The following is a 14,034-nucleotide window of genomic DNA, read 5'->3' as shown; positions in this document are numbered from 1 at the left end:
TCGGGCAACGACACACAATAGGATCTGCTGTTGGGTGTAAACAAGATTCAGGAGACGACAAAATTATGCTCAGCTGACTCAGCATATAGGAATCAAACAGCAAACGGCCCAGAAGCAGTCTGTTTACTGTTTAAAGACCCCGATGCACCGTGAGTCAGGAGGAGAAATAGCTGCAATATAACATATTATTTCATTTGTGTTTGAAATCCAGCTTGATGACCTTTGTAAACATGGCAGTGCTTCAGATGCTGACAGTGAACGAGGCTTCACGTGAACCGGGAGCCGCAGCAGCAGAAGGTGATGTCACACTGGCACCGTACGCGGCCTCAACCTTTATCTGTGGTGGCTCCTCCCTCGGTGCTGCTCGTTATCTCCCTGTGGGCGCTCGCAGGACATCACCTCCAATCAGCATGTGTGTGGAGGCGCCAGACATTAATCACTGCCGGCGCGTGCACGCGCACGTGCACGTACGCTCACGGTGGAACTGTAATGGACGAACCAAAGGCATTACGCCGCGTTGCATCACACGCATCATATTTAAATGGTTTCAGCACACGCGCAGCGAGGAACCCGTGTGAAACTGCACCAAAGTGACAGATGGTGGAGCCGCTTTCATTCACCTCCAGATACTTCCCAAAGTACCTGCAGTACTTAGTATTTACTGAGCTACAGCTAAAATGCAGATTTTAACCCATTAGAACAGGCAGCAGTGCTTGTTGTTGGAACGCACACGTCTGCTCTGACCCGTCAAGCTGCACACACTGAACACACACCGAACACACACTGAACACACACTGAACACACACTGAACACACACTGAACACACTGAACACACACTGAAAACACACTGAACACACACTGAACACACACTGAACACACAATGAACACAAATTGAACACACTGAACACACTGAACACACACTGAACACACACTGAACACACACTGAACAAACTGAACACACACTGAACACACACTGAACACACACTGAACAAACTGAACACACACTGAACACACACTGAACACACACTGAACACACACTGAACACACACTGAACACACGCTGAACACACACTGAACACACACTGAACACACACTGAACACACAATGAACACACACTGAACACACACTGAACACACACTGAACACACACTGAACACACAATGAACACACATTGAACACACTGAACAAACTGAACACACACTGAACACACACTGAACACACACTGAACACACACTGAACACACACTGAACACACATTGAACACACTGAACACACTGAACACACACTGAACACACATTGAACACACACTGAACACACACTGAACACACATTGAACACACTGAACACACTGAACACACACTGAACACACACTGAACACACACTGAACACACACTGATCACACACTGAACACAGTGACGCTGCAGCTGCTGTTGTGACTCCTCGCCTGTCGGTGGCGCCAGAGGTTGTTCCGCTGTGTTGTTGTGATTCCTTCAGCTTCCTGTTTCCTGTGTTCTCTTGTCAGGTGTGTTCCATCCGTCGTCTCTGGGTAAGTTTGGAAAGTTCAAATAGAACAAATTGAATGTGTGAAAGTTTTCTTACTCACCTAAACCACAAAGTTGAAGAGTGCGGTGGGTTCAATGTTTAGTTAATACTGACGGAGCAGCGTTTACACCTGTGGTGACTTCAGTCACCAGTTAAGTTACACGCTCGTCACAGCCGACACGCTGAGGCCCAGCTGTGTGCCAGCAGGCCGGGGGTTTTCCATAAAGAAGTAGATGAGAGAGAGTTGTCCTTTTGTGCAATTTATTGAAATAATACAGAAAATAAAAATAATGGGGAAAGCAAATAAAAAGCATGGATGTTGATCGTGCACATCAACAAACCAAAAACCAGCTGGGGAGATCAGTGCACACACCACGAAGGTGTGATGCAAGAGCCCACGATCCTAAAGTTGCTTCTGCCTTTTAGCTTCTCTGTCCGACTAGGGTGGAATGTCTTTCTAACCCAATCAAATTACATGCACCATCTCCTTCCTGTCGCAGTGTGTGTGAAGATTTTTACTTTCTCACACCTGCATCGCTGACGTCCAGCTATCTGTGAGAAAGGAGCACCAAGTCTCAACAGACAGAGACACAACTCCCCGACCTTGGGTTTGGGAGCTAGAGTTGAGAGTCTATCAGGCAGAGACAACCATTGAACAATGTAGGTGAAATGTCAAATGCATACAGTAAGACAAAACATAAGATATTAATTGCAGAACATAAGTCATAAATCGTATAATAACTGCATAGAAATGCATAGAAATAAGGAAGACACATAAAAATAAGGAAGAGACAATTTTTCCCATAACAGGCGCTGGGCTCCGTCCGCCCCCACGGACACAGACCCAACCTTATACTGCACCGTCCTCCCCTTTATGCTCCACTGTCCAGCAAAACCGCTACAAGTCTGTAATGTCCAAACAACTACACGTGCCTGTTTGCTTCTGTTTGTTTGCACTTGGAAAAAGAGAGAATTAGTTAAAACAAAACATTTGCCTGAACCACAGCTTTGACAAAAACATAATGTGGAACTTAAATTTCCTCAGATTTATTTTTCATATTTGGTGTTTCAGTGCATTCTGATTAACTCGCTCACCTCTGATGATGAGCCGTAACGCATCTATGTGATTCATGCAGGAAGCCTGCGCTGCCCTTCACATTAAAACCCACTGGGTCAAAGCAGCACCGTTCTCTCGTCCACACGTGGACGGGTTGTGGCTCATCAACAGAATTCTACACAATGAAACAAGTGGGTGTTTTGTAATAATATGCATGACACATGATGTCATCTGAGTGGGCTTAAAATGGGCATTTCAGTCCAGGCCAGATTGTATCATGTGTAATGTTCTGCTCATGTTTTTATCATTATTTTCTAGCTCATTTATCAGATCGTTTTGCTTTTGAGTATTTTTTATTTGCACTTTCTTCTCTCATCACATCAGCGTCTTCTCAGAGTCTTTTCAACGTACTATAACCACATGAGTAGATTTGCTGCACATTTTATTCACTGGCATTTTAAGGTGTTTTATTCTCTTATTTTAGTAATAAACCATAGTGTACGTGTAGATAATGGATACACTCAATTTCAAACTGAAACGTCAGAAACGTGCAGAACTGAATGTTTACTCATTACCCACACACACACACACACACACACACACACACTCCCTTCTAGCTGGGCTTGTAAATCATGTGCACTACATCAGTGGGGAAACATTTGTCACCTGCACCTCTGGCCTGACTCAGCATCTCAGAGAATGAGGCTCGGTGACGCACGTATGATGTCAGAGGGGTCGAAGGGTGAAGAACAGAGGATGATCAACAGACCAGTCCCCACGACCCCATGGACGTGTGTTTGAATTTAAGCAAAGTTTATTCTTAAAATGTTTTAAAAAACCTTAATTCATTAAAACTACAGATTAAAACTAGACAAGATTATGAGACGTAAGATGAAACTAAACGCTCCCGTTCAGTTAAAAAAAACCTGTTTTGCAGATATTTCCAGTATAGAGTTGGATCATTGCTGAGGCAAATCCCAGCAGTAACCTCCACATGTACTGTAGAAAGGCTGGTGAACCTGTGATGAGGCAGCACGACCCCCTTCCCCTCTGGACCTATAGACGCCCTCATTGATGCCTGTGTAATTATCCCATGTGTCATGTGGCCTGGGGGAGTGGAATGCTTAACCCGTGAGGAGGAAGGGCCACGAGGATCAGCGCCGAGCCCCGCGGCGCCGACGCAGATGTGCTGCCCTGGACAGTTGTTGCTCATAATAAGAAATCACACAATGAAGTGGGAAATGAATGCGTAAATACCAGTTAGCTGCGTAATGAAGTTTAATTAAAGATGTAAATAGAAAAATAAAAACTGCCACATTTGTATTGTTTATGGATTATGTGTGAGAAGCAGCACAGATGTATGATGTAGACAGCAAAAAAATAATAATTATAACCAACTTTGCTTTTTGAGCAGATGGGCCGTCAAATTTGAAGTTACTGATGTTGTTGCCTCAATTTATTGTATGAAAATAAAAAAGTGGCAAAAGATAATCAAAAACTAAATACTTCACTAATCTGATAACAATAACTATAAAAGAGGCTTCACTCTCTTATTCATCATTCTTCAAACGCTCTTGTTCACCAGACAAACTGGCCGACCTTTTAATATACTGTACGTGATTTAAAATATGTTTTAATGTGATGAGCAGGAGTATTTTCCAGCCCCACCTCATGCTCTCAGATATCTCTGTGACCACGCGTTGGTGGCTTCAGCTGCAGATGGAGGTCAGGTTGCGTCTCACGCTGTTTATGCTGGGATGTTCATGCACGGCCTCCGCCTCTGCCTCACTGTGAGCAGGCTCAGTAGCAGCGAGGGGAGGATGTCCCTAATTAAAAACGGGTAATGATAAGACGGTGTGAGAGGAAGTGGGGGGGGGGGGTATTACACTGAGAGAAGATGCTCTCACCAAGCGCTACCAGCCCGTGCTCGTACCCACACTACGCATGCACACTTATACTGTACGCCCCGGCTCCTTTCAGGTTACGTTCTGTCAACACATCCCACACTTCGGTCGGCTGCTGCATCTGATTCCTCTTATTAAAATCCCACTTTTTAGCATTGTATCAACAACAGAAGCCGTTCTCTCCTCTCACATTATTATTCCACACGATGTTCGGCGCCAACCCACACTTGGTCAGGGCACCTCTGTTTTTTTGTGTTGTTTTGGAGTCACACCCACATCGTGTTCTGCTCATGCATTTAAATGAGTGAACTCTGCTGGGGTTGTGAAGTGGAGCACTGCATTTGCAGTCAATGCTACAAATAAGGTCAGGTTAAATATGAAATGCACTGAAAGGAGACAGTGATGTGCATGGGATAAGAGGACACAACCACGTTCCATGTTGGACGACTGAGGGACTCACAGTGACCTCACCTGCGTGAGTGAGAACCTTCTTTGTTGCTACGTGTTGTTTGCAAATTGACAGTTACGTGTGGCTTCATTTGCACAAGAGGATCTAGAAATATTTTATAATTGCCTCTAATCTGTTTCCCTAGTTTGCTTCTTGTGCTTTTAACAGGCTGTGGGGCGACTCTGCTGCAGACTGATGACTCACGCCTGCGTAAACAATGGTCAGGATATGAATGGTTCATTAAATGAAGTAATTGTCTTCAGCGCGTTGGCAGGTTTAACTAACCTAAAATGACAGGCTACTCTGAAGTTAATGTACCTTAGTGTCACCGTCTCCAGTTCAGACACGTTGCCTATGGAACAGCTACTAGTCCAGATGTTTGGTCATGGAGCCACAGCTGTCAGAATCACCCCACTGTCCATTAAAGGATGCTTTTGTAAACAACAGCAACAGCAGCAATAAATGAAGCGATCACAGAAACAGGTGAACGCACATCCCCCAGTTACAGCAGATTCAAATTCTCAATGAAATTTTACCAAAGAGGCTGGAATAAAACTGATGACTCTGAAGCAGCTTTAACTAATGCAAAGACGGACCAGGTGTCAGAATTAATGGAGCGGGTTCAGTCTGTCCTCCGGCTTAGTGCTCTTACAGTTGGTAGATTTGGGATTAATGCAGATGTGCACTGGGTTTATAAGCACTTCAGGCCCTCAGCGCGTCATCCTTCCCTCCATGTACAATATGCATTATAAATCCTCCCTGTTAGGATCTCGGCTCTAATTTATAGCTGGACGTTGTCATGGAGGGGTCCAGGGCGTGCTCTGCCCTCTGCCATCAATCTGGGAACAGCCAAGTTGCATATTGTCACAATTCCAATACATTATTTACTATGACATTAAAAAGTAATGGGTATTAATACACAGACCCAAGGCCAGAGGGCAGAGCCTCATTCAGTCCAGCAGTATTTCTTTGCTTTCATCAAGGAGACTCTCAAGGGTCTTGTCTCTAGTTCATGTTTTGCTTGTCCACATCCTGTTTATGGCTCTAATGGATCTGGGGTTAAGACTCAGCAGCTACAAGAATGTGTAAAGAAGAAGAAGCATCAAATGTATTGGCACAAGCATGTGTTGTTTGTTTTTGTGATAAAATGTGCAGGGGTTTTAAAGACTTCCGTCATCTCTGAGTCGACAGGTGCTTCTCTCTGTTCCAGTGTGTGCGGGTCCTCAGCGCTCGTCATTCTGCTCCCATCCCCCAGAGACGTGCGGTCGGTTAATTGGTTGTCTGTCTCCTGTGATGGCAGCCTCTCCTGCACCCCCCCCAACCACACACACACCATCACCACCACCTAATGACAGCTGGGATTGGCTCTCGTTTGTTAACTCCTCCAAAATGGATGCTCCTGAACAGGAGCATCCAGCCGCTGGCTCCGCTTGAGCTGCAGGGAACCTGATCCCAGATCAGACGGCAAACATCCCTTCCATGTAGTGTGTGTCTGTTTGAGTCCTAAATGAGAAGGCGTCTCACAAGAATCTGTGTATTTATACATTCGTCCTTTGAACACATTTTGTATGTTTTGAAGCGTTTTCTTGGCTTCTATGACCCAAACACCAACACGTGTGTTGGTGAAGAATGTGTACTATTAAAATACATAATAATTACAATAATCATTTTCTTTATTTGTGAATGTAAGCGGTGGGTGAATGCTGTGATTCCAAAGGTCCTGCATCAAAAGAAAGTCCCAAAAAGAAGGAAAGTCTTCACAAACGGTTCATGAAACCAGAAAAAACTGTGATAATTCAGTTTGCAGGATCACAGCTGCAGATGTCCACAGGCTACTTTTGACATTACCTTCGCCGCGAGCAATTATGTTACAGAAATTGAAATTTAGGAACACATAGATGCAGCATTCATTGTGCTAAGAACATGATTTGAATAATAATACTATCAAAGCCCTGCAAAAGAAGGCGTCTTTACAAAACTGAATTGGTTCAGTTTAAGATTCTGTTGGTGACTGATACACGATAGGAAATGTCAGCGTATGTAGATGAGCTGTGCAGCTCTTCAGTTTAGTGCAGCCCTGTATTGAGCAATTCCATTCAATGTACTCATCAAAGCAGAGAAAGCACAGAATTCCCTCCTATTTTAATTTCTACTTTTAAACTAACATCAAGACAAAGGATGTTAATTACTTCTTGGACTAACAGCTCTCCACGTCGCCTCAGGCCGCTTTAGAAGCAGAAAATCCCCCGTGTTCTTTGGATCGATATCAAAATAATGAGATCGACCGTATCAAACATCGTTGGGTTTCACTACCTTTTTCATCACATTTGGATTTCAATAGCAGTTGCTCTGCGTTGTTTTTGAATCAGCCCGTTGATATGTTCGATTAGCTTAATTCGCTGTGAAATGGTGCTCTCCCTCTGAATGTATGAAGAAGATACAGTATGTATAAGCCAATGTAAAATAGTAATTACATTTCTAATGCTATAAAAATGATAAATGACGTTTCATATAGGTTCACGCTCATGATGTCTGATGATAACACACAACGCATGTAATTAAATCTAGATGCTGGAGTAAGTGAAGCAAACAGATGCTTTCTTCCTTCCAAGGGGAAACATCTGTGCCCTTGTTACCCTCTGCTTTATGTCATTTTTATGCCAAGCTAGTGCTGTAAGTGCTCCCACATCTGCTACAGTTTATATGAGACGCAGATGCATCATGTGCAGAGGGAGGCGCTTCCCCCAGTGGCTGAGTTTAGTCCTCTTATCATTGATTCATGCTCTGGGGGGAAAAGTGACAAACTGGAGCCTTTGCTTGCATAAGAGCAACGTATAGATCTGTCAGCGTGGAGGAGGGAAGGTCCGCGCCGGTGCCGACCAGCAAGTCAGGGGGGAAAAAGATGAAGTGAAGGGGGGTGGAGCTAATGCTAACGCTAACGCTGTTTGGTTTGGGGTCTGGAAATCAGCCTCCCAAAGTTATTTGCATTATCACATCCAGTAGAGTTACTGTAGGGTTTCCACTGAAAACTTAACTCATGAGAATTAATAATCAAAGACACGCAACTACAAAAAGACTGAATAACTATGAAATTTGTATTTTTTTTTAGAATAAAAATCTAAACTCTTCCTTTAACATTTTCTGTCGTCTTTTTTCAGCCGGTTCTCCAGAGTACAGTCATGTGAGCAGGATGGCGAGGCGTCATGGAGAACACGGTTGGATCTTGGATTGACAGCAAGGAAGTGACAGCTGAGGTTGCGGAGGTCACCCGGGTCCTGCAGAGCTGATCGCTGGTGACGCGTGGCTGCGGTGGAGGTGCAGGTGAGTGAGTGTGGGTGCTCTGTGGAGTGTGACACACCTTGCTCCTGGGATGAGGCGGGGGGGGTCGCAGTATCACCTTGTGGCTACGGTCTCAGGCTGCTGCACCGATGCGCTCAGTCAGCACCAGGGCGTCCGCACGCAGACAGAACGTTTCCGCTGCATGAAATATTCATCATTTGATCTTGTCTGCAAATAATTGCATGCAAACACACCTACAGATACTGATTTGCATCAAAGGCAAAGCGGAAAGACTTGGTAACAGAGGGAAAGCGTTGAGTTGGGTTGCATCATTGCTATTACTGTAGCAGACATAGAAAAGGCAGCGCAAGGAGGTCCCCAGCGACTTCCTGTCCACTGGCGAGTGTCACCAGGAAGCGTGCTACATTTCCATGTTTTGACATAAGAGCGGACGTTTGATAAATAGTTAGAAGACCTGAGCACATAAATGAGGCATAAATAATGCATAAATTAAGTGGCATTTTATGGAGAGATGTCAGAGCGTTTCTCCAATAACAGGAAGATTAATGACCTGACGGTGGAGGGAAATACTGCAGGAGAGCGCGGAGGAAAGATCAAGGGATGAGTCCTCACTCTGACTGTTTTCAATCAATACAGCCGCGTATTTACACAGAGCGATGGATGATGCAAGCGAAGCAACCCTCAGCTGGGTGTTCAGGGAGGAAGAAGAAGCGCCCTCTTCCTCGCCGCGCGCTTGTTTCTGAGGGTCTGCGGCGCCGACACGTCGGGTCGACGCTCCTTCGCCCATTCAGACGTCCAGCGGGCCGTCGCCGTGGTCTGTGTGGGCCACAGAAACATGATGTAAGCACGAAGCAACCTGCGCTCCAGAGATGGAGATAAAAGGGAGCATTATGAAACCATTCTGCTGCTGAAAACCGCTGGGGTTGCGTTGACTCAGATCCAGTTCTACACAACAAGTCCTCAGACCTAAATGGCCGCGAGCTCGGCTTGTTTGTCCAAACCCGCCCATACAGGCCACACAAGTGGCTCTTGAAGCAGCTCCCTAATGGCGGCTGGCGCAGCAGGTAAATACAGGCATCAGCCGCTGTTATGGGACCATCACCGTCTCCTTTACACATGGAGAGAAGCCAAACTGTTCCTCACTGGCCTCATCCTGTCATTATCTTACCTAACGTCACCTCGTTTCATAATAGTGCAGCAGGTGGAGGCTGCTTGGCTCTTATTTATGACTACTGGTCATAATAACCTGCTAGTCATAATAATATGATTATCAAATATTCTGTGACAACCGTTGAACACCTGATTTAGACTTATTGTGGTTTCTCAGCATGTGACCGCTGGTCAAGGCTGGACATGATGCCTCCTTCTTTTCCTCCTGGGAGCAGGTCTGGATCAGCTACCGGCGCCTCCGTCTCGCTGCCTGTCTGACAGCAGCGTGGACGTGTGTGCGACTCTGAAGGTGGTGAGTCTGTCACTCATGCTAATGCCGCCCGACAGCGATGTGTGTGTCTATTAGCCATTTCCTGTGTGCCGGCGTTCAGACAACGGCAGCTGTCTGCTTTAGTTTCTGCCCCTGGAGCCGGAGAGGAGCTGACACCATGGCTCCCTGGTGCTGGACCCCCTGCAGCCCGGTGCTGGACCCCCTGCAGCCTGGTTCTGGACCCCCTGCAGCCCGGTGCTGGACCTCCTGCAGCCCTTGGCCCGGTCCGCTCCAAGGAGGACCCACAGATACGCTCCCAGGGGAAGGTCATGAAGAATACTCTGCCATCAGTTGGAGCCGATCTAATGTTCACCACGGCATAACTGATGACTCATGTAATTGACATTGCATAACTAATTTTACATATTCCACGGGGACTTATAATAGCTCCGCAGCAGATGAGCTTAAGAGTGAAGAAAGTCTGAACATTGGGAAAGGTGACCTGCAACTCCTTTAGTCCAAAGAGAGGAATGACACTTAACATTCATGGCGACATTCACCTCAGTCTCCAGTTCATTTGGACGTCTTTCTAAGAACAGCAGGATGAGGGCGAATAAATATAACTGCAGTGATTATGGCAGCATCTGCGATGCTCCATAGATGTAGGTCAAGGGCAAATATCCTCGTCACTGGAAGGAATCCACCATTTGGGGTCTGAGCAGGTTTCAAACAGGGAACAAACACTGTGACAACTCTTTCTTACAGTACGTGTGGTGAACTCAGCAAACAGCAGCCTTTCAGGGTCCTCGCAGCCAAAGCTGCGTCTGTTTGTTTGGTCTCGTTTCGGTTGTAAATGCTGCACTTTCCTCCAACGATTGTGGCGAGCGCTCCCCAGCAGTTCACCAGGTGACCTGTCGAGTTTACCAGCAGGGTGACACTTTGATTTTCACCAAGACACTGTTTTTCTTCCCAGCAGCTAAAAAGCATGAAAGGAAAAAAACATCTCAGCTATGAATCACACGTTGCAGTTTTATGTGTGGGTTTGTGTGAAACGGGCAGTAACAGGTACAGTCAAACTAAAGGCCCTAAAGAGACAAACGCAGCTTCTGTCCTCTTCTTGATGGAAGGATTTACATGTTTGTAGGGAGAGTTAAGTAATGGGGCTCTGGACGCCTACACGGTTTCCAAATACAAACACAAATAGTACATTTGTGTAGTAAATATTAGCAGTAGAATATTTTTAGTAGTAAATAGTCCAACTGTAACTTTCTATATTTTTTGGACGCCACAATGATGTTAAGTGACAACTAAAGAGCTTGAACACAGCTGTTTCATGAACAGGATGCTGCTTTCACAATGCAAAGCTAATGCAAAAGTACGAGTCATGCACTGCCTTCCAACGAGAACAGAGGTTAATAATCCGTTATCCACTTCAGCAGACACTTCAACATGACTCTGAGGCGGCGGGGGCCATTTTGTTCCATTAGGCTTTTTACACAGGAAACTCAATGTTACAGCCGTCGCTGACAGAACGTGGCCCGTTGATTTGTAATGTCAGACCTTCAGCTCCTTAAACAGCTGCTCACTGCTCCTGACTCTCTGCTGGTGTTTGGCTTAATTAATGAAAGCTGCTCTAATGAATGGCTGCTCAGAGTTTCGATCTCGAGCCGCGTCCCTTAAATGCTCCAGAAGTTTTCAGAGCGTCCGTGACGGATCCTTCTTAATTTAAACAAGCAGCTGTGAGTCCTCACACTGTTGAGAGCGACTCATGGGAGGACGGAAGTCAGGGTTCATAGACTGGGTCAAAACTGGACAATGGGCACGTCTTCAGCTCCCATCTTTTCCCCCTGTGACATAAAACTTTAGTCTTTTTTGCATTTGTTGTTCTCATATATTCAAACACCATTAGACATGTGTGAGTTTTATATATGTAATTCAACAGTTTGAGACTAAAACGCACTGTCACTCGGAGGATTGTATTTGCAGGTGATTCATGGTTCCAGATCTTTGTTATGGATTGTCAGGTTTTTATGAACCTATAGTCTTTTTATGAGGAATCCTGGATCGTGGTCTTAATGAAGATCTCGCTGCCGTTCTTAATTCTACTATCAGGGGTTCGCTCTCCCCTCTGTCTCATAATTAAGTCAGTATATGAGCCGTAAAGGCTGAACTCTCCTGGAATAAACCCTGAGAATTCCTCACCATCTGCTCCTCTCCTCCTCATCTACGCTACTGTCTGTCTTCACATCACAGGGCTCATCTGAAGTCTGTCCTGCTGCACGCACAATCAATGTGCCGCCATAAACTAATGAGCTCCATTCAGCTGTGATGTCAGCACTGTGGGGCGGTGGCTGGTCCTTTATGCGTCTCATTGAAGTCGCCTGTCTGTGCCGCGTAGAAGGAAAAGCGGGTGAAGGAGGTCTGTGATGGGGACTTTTAATGGTGTCGGAGGCGAAGGTTTGCCTCTGTGCCACCATCTGCTGCTCAGGAGACTCCAGGAAGAGTCAGGTGTTAGGGAGAAGTGGTGGGAAACCTTTAGTCACGTTTTACTGCAGCGTCCGGCTCAGAAAACATGGGAAACTAGGACAGGAAGGTAACAATAAAACCGGAAGTAGACTGAAAACAGCCGAGAGTCTCGATTCCTGACACTGAAGGACAAATAACTTGTATGACACGAGTCCTACTCACACATAGTTGTTAGATATTATAAATTCTATACAGAATGTTAATGATTAGTTGATGATGACTAGATGAAGGCTAGATGGACATCGAAGTCCAACTAACAGTGGCCTCGTGTCCATCTCAGTCTACAGTCTCACTGGGATGCTCTAATTCTAATACTGATCAGTTATTCTTTGCATTTTTGCTTCATGTAATGAAATGATGCCGTGTGATTCTCTTTCTACTCCAACTGTGTCTGCTGTTCAAATGGGGCAAGGTATGAATAAATGGGCTGTCCTCCACATAATTGGAAGCATTCATTGATTAATGATTTTGTGCATGTGGGTGTCAGAATTAGCGGTCCCTGCTGAGGGGGAGGATTCTGTATAATCAGCTGATTTGCTCTCATTCTCATCACTCCAGCTTGTCACGTTGCTGCAAACTGGTTTTGTTTAATGCGAGGCGTTCGCTGCAGCTGCGTTTCCTCATCGAAAATAAAACGTTCCACGTTACATGAAGCTGGATCGCTCCCGATGTGAGATGGATGCGAAGCAGCAGAACTCGCTTAGTTTCCCCAGAGGCATCATAGACGCAGGCTTCTAACATGGAGCTCATCACATGCTCATCATTTATTTAGCAAGCGGACAATGTACAGTAGCCTCAACAAATGCAACACAGAAGTACTAAAATAGAAGAATGGCTGGAAGTCCAGCTGTTTCCTTTCCAGCTACAGATGTGAGAAGGCAACTTCAGGCTCAATGGCCTGGACGGATGAAGAAGACTCACACTGGTCTGATGGAGAGCATGACAAAGAGTTCTGCTCACTAACTAATCAGTGTTTATTCAACACTGAACATAATCTGCTCTCGGTAGCTTCCAGCTCGAGGACAAAAACGGTGCCACAGAAAAAGTTCTGTACTGTGACTTGTATGGATGAATCCTTTTTCTAATTAAGAATCCAATTAGAGTGTGAATATTAACAGATCAGGTGTGTGTGTGTGTGTGTGTGAGGGGGGGGGTGAAATCATGAATAAAGCTCTACATTTATTCACTACAGGCTAATTCCCTGTGACACACACACACACACACACACACACACACACACACACACACACACACACACACTCTCCTCAAGGCCAGATAGGACTCACAGCATAAACTAATGAAAAGGTTTGATGCATATACCTTTATTATTAATTCAGGAAAGTTTGTTCTTCAGTATAAAAGCACTGACATTTGTATTTATATACATCCCAGTTTATGCAACATGGGAACAGACGTGTTGAGTTTGAGTATCAATGTTTATGTGTAAAGCTCCTGTAACAATCATTCAATCACCCCTATGATAATTGTCAGATCTCCAGTTTCACTTCCTGTTTTAGTTTAGCAGTTTCCGGTTTGTCACATCACTCTGCCTGCGCTAACTTTACTTCCGGTTCTTATTCACGCACCTGTACCCTATTCATCATCACTCCCCAGGACATTTAAGCACCACCTGTGACAGTTGTTATTCGCCAGATCGTTGATTCATTGTTCTCACGTTCCAGCATTTGTCTAGTTCAGCTTACCCTGTTATCGACCCTGTTACGTTTTTGACCATTGCTTCTCTGTGAATGACCTGGACCGTTTTGTGACTTGGATTCTGTCATTAAAAACTCTCTTAACTATATCCACTGTCTACCGAGTCATCGCTGTGCATGTGGGTC

At 45.2% G+C, this 14,034-nt stretch overlaps 1 long non-coding RNA gene across 1 annotated transcript; it reads left to right on the top strand.

Annotated features, from left to right (window-relative positions):
- Nucleotides 1-1,406: 1,406 nt before the first annotated feature.
- On the top strand, nt 1,407-3,918 carry LOC114867456 (uncharacterized). The gene is made up of 3 exons (XR_003787862.3): nt 1,407-1,542; nt 2,675-2,786; nt 3,533-3,918. It is a non-coding gene; the product is annotated as an uncharacterized LOC114867456 (long non-coding RNA).
- Nucleotides 3,919-14,034: the final 10,116 nt, after the last annotated feature.

Source organism: Betta splendens, chromosome 12, assembly GCF_900634795.4.
Source record: "Betta splendens chromosome 12, fBetSpl5.4, whole genome shotgun sequence".
Lineage (NCBI taxonomy): Eukaryota > Metazoa > Chordata > Actinopteri > Anabantiformes > Osphronemidae > Betta > Betta splendens.
The sequence above is the reverse complement of the archived record's forward strand: the minus strand, read 5'-3'. Positions and strand labels throughout refer to the sequence as shown.